The sequence below is a fragment of the Aegilops tauschii genome, chromosome 7, assembly GCF_002575655.3.
Source record: "Aegilops tauschii subsp. strangulata cultivar AL8/78 chromosome 7, Aet v6.0, whole genome shotgun sequence".
In the NCBI taxonomy this organism is placed as follows: Eukaryota; Viridiplantae; Streptophyta; class Magnoliopsida; order Poales; family Poaceae; genus Aegilops; species Aegilops tauschii.
The window spans coordinates 62,847,681-62,850,729 of record NC_053041.3 but is presented as its reverse complement, the minus strand read 5'-3'; the positions used below and the strand labels follow the sequence as shown (position 1 = coordinate 62,850,729).

The 3,049-nt window shown below is 44.6% G+C and overlaps 1 long non-coding RNA gene across 1 annotated transcript; it reads right to left on the bottom strand.

The window, feature by feature from the left end:
- Positions 1-357: 357 nt before the first annotated feature.
- On the bottom strand, positions 358-2,777 carry LOC109751663 (uncharacterized). Its single transcript, XR_006667137.2, has 3 exons — positions 2,430-2,777; positions 2,205-2,326; positions 358-978 (listed from the first exon to the last, which is right to left on the bottom strand). It is a non-coding gene; the product is annotated as an uncharacterized lncRNA (long non-coding RNA).
- Between the last annotated feature and the right edge of the window lie 272 nt (positions 2,778-3,049).

Here is a 3,049-nt window from a genome sequence, read left to right as displayed (position 1 = left end):
AAAACGATTCGCTCCCCTGACATGTATATCGTGACATGTATACCGCGTCATAATTTGACATGGTGCTGTCCATGACTGTTTTTGACCGTCAAGGATCTACCCAGGCCCGCCCAAGGCCCCAACCATTGTGACGGAACAGACCATCACGGACAACGCCACGTAGAGTTTTCAATTGACCAATTGGAATGACGTGGCAGCCTATGTGGACACTATTTTTCGTCACAGAAATCATCATGGATATCCTACATGGGGTAGCCCATTAGTTCAACCCGTTAGCCTATTTCATTCAGCCCAATTTTGAACAATTACATTTTAAAGCATGATGCGTTATGCAAATCGTAATGCTACGACAAGGTATTTCCAAAGTGCTTCATGTGCACATATGAATCAATATATGCAGTCATCTGCAAGCATCTATAACATTGGAGTTTACAAAATCCTCCACGAAATGAATCAACAATTCTGGGATAGGTCCAGTAATACATTACTTTTCCAGCCTTGTAAGTAGGCATGAATCAACAATTCTGGGATAGGTCCAGTAATACATTACTTTTCCAGCCTTGTAAGTAGGCATGAATCAACTTGTCAATATTTGACAGAATGGCACCTTTGGGTACAAACAATTTGCTTCAATGAGGTTAACCAACCCAGAACCTACCCTATTAGAGCATTAAGAAATTGGATATACCTTGAATAAGAAAAAAAAAGGTATATAGTGAAAATAATAAAACCAAAAGGCTATGAAGGAGACAGTAATGGACCTATCTAAGAACGTGGACATTTTGCCCAAGGATACATTTCGCTTGCAACCCTAAGAGATCATCAACAATTATCAAGCGTACAGCTGAAGAATTAGTATTTGACAGTAACAATAATAAAAAAAATTAATAAGTGGCGATGCAAAATTACCACCAGCAGTGGGTAACGCGATGGTGTTGAGAAAATTGCATACAAAATCTGGGTGTCCATGAGATAGACCTGGGCAAAGCATTAGCATACTGTTAAACAACTTTTGGCAGAGAATTAGGATTGACACGTACAAGAATTTCATTGGAGCCCAAAGTCAATGATAACACCAATATTATTATTTGCTGCAAACCAAGATCAAATAAGAACACCAAAATTTCAAAGCTGCAGATTGTTACACTATTTCATTATCTGTGTGTGCCTCTAAATCTCTAAAGCTGCAGATTGTTACACTTTCATTTTAGAGCCTCAATCATGTTGAATGGAGCAGCGTATTCAGTGGTAAATGTTGTGCCCCTCCCTCTAGCTCAGGGAGTAGCTTATTCAATGGTAAAACTATGTGCCCCTCCCTCTGCCTCTCAGCTTTTGTAGATGGAAGAAAGTTACTTCTAAAGCTTGCCGTGGTATGTTCAATCGTAGAAGTTTCACAACACCATATACTAACATATATTGCAAAAATGTGCCTTGAATGTCACATGCACACACCAAAATACATCCAACATTAATTCAGATAGGAAAATTTACGAACATATGCAGGATTTTTTTTCAAGAATACCGATCAGTCCTTAAGCTAGGCATGGTCAGAACTAACAAGTACTACCCCAGACTCAAAATATATATACGTTTTTGTAGGCTAGTTTAGCCTATAAAAACATCTTATATTTCAAGATGGGAGGTAGTATGTCCCAACTAGCATTGATATTTGATCCTAATAGCAACAAACATGAGTACATCTAACTTAGACAAGTTCTGCTACAAGTAAAAATGCACACTGGTATACTATACCAAACAACAACTTCTCGGTGTAGAACAGACACATAGTTAATTATTAGTTAGCAACTATGCCAGGGAGTAAAGTGGTAGATAATATAAAAAAAATAGGGATATGCCAGACTAATAACAATAGAAAGGAGAAAAACAGTAATATGGGCATGGCCTAATTTTTGGTTAGGGACTAAACGTGAACCACCACATAGCTTGTCTAACTAGTACAGTTACTTAATTAACTAGCAGATTACACCTACACTGCTAATGCTCGCACGGTGAGAAAACAAAAGGGAAATAGCCAACAGTGCTAGTCTATTGTTGGCCGTAACTTGCGAGTATCAGGAAACAAAGCGGCCACGTTTTCTGCATCAGGTTCAGTCCAAGAAAATTGGAGAGTCCCTGGAGAACTATGCTAAAGAACAGCAGCAGTCACTTGGAAAGAAAAGAAAAAACAGAGTGAGAGGGTCGACCTTCTTGTTCTCTGGGGAATCATGGTTGTCGGGGCTCCTAGCCATCGAGCTCATCTGGCTCGAGCGTGGGGTCCCGATCGTTGCCATCCATCGAAGTGGAGAGGTGGAGAGCTCCCGCTGATCTGAATCAAAGCAAAAAAACTTCGATTGGGGATGGGAGAGAAGATGACGGCGGGGGGGGGGGGGGGGGGGGGGGGGGGGGGGGGGGCGGAGGCAGGGATGGACCTTGTGCGGGGTGTCGACGTCGCCGGCGAGGTCCAGCTCGGGTCACGGTCGTCGTCCTCTCCTCATCCGGCCCTTGCTGCTCCAAATCTCCGGATGGCGAGGCAGTTGCGCGGCCTGGGAGACGGAGGAGGGAGGTCCCTGCCGTAGATCCATGGCCCAGGTCATGGGTTGTGAGCAGCTGAGGCGCGCCACAGCGGCTAGGATTGGCCGCCCCTTCCATCGGGCCGCTGCAGCCGCTGTCGCCATGGATCTCGGGCCGTCATCGTCGCTTCGAGGCGGGGAGGTTGAGGCAGAGGACGGGGCGAGCAGAGGAGAGGCGAGGTGTGGTGGCGGCGGATGGAGAAACAGATTGGGGACGGGATTCTCTTAGGGTTAGCTTTTATACGGGGAAAGATTAAGAGCTTTAGGCGGGCTTTAGTGGGCTTGCGGGCCTGTACTAGGCGGTTCATGATGAATTTTAAAATTGTCATCCGAAATCCGTCATGTATTAATAAGTTTCTTGTAGTGTTCGCACGCAAGTGCCTGACAGTCGGGACCTGAGGTAGTCCTGAATTAGGGGGTCCTCGGACAGCCGGACTATATCCTTTGGCCGGACTGTTGGACTATGAAGATACAAGATT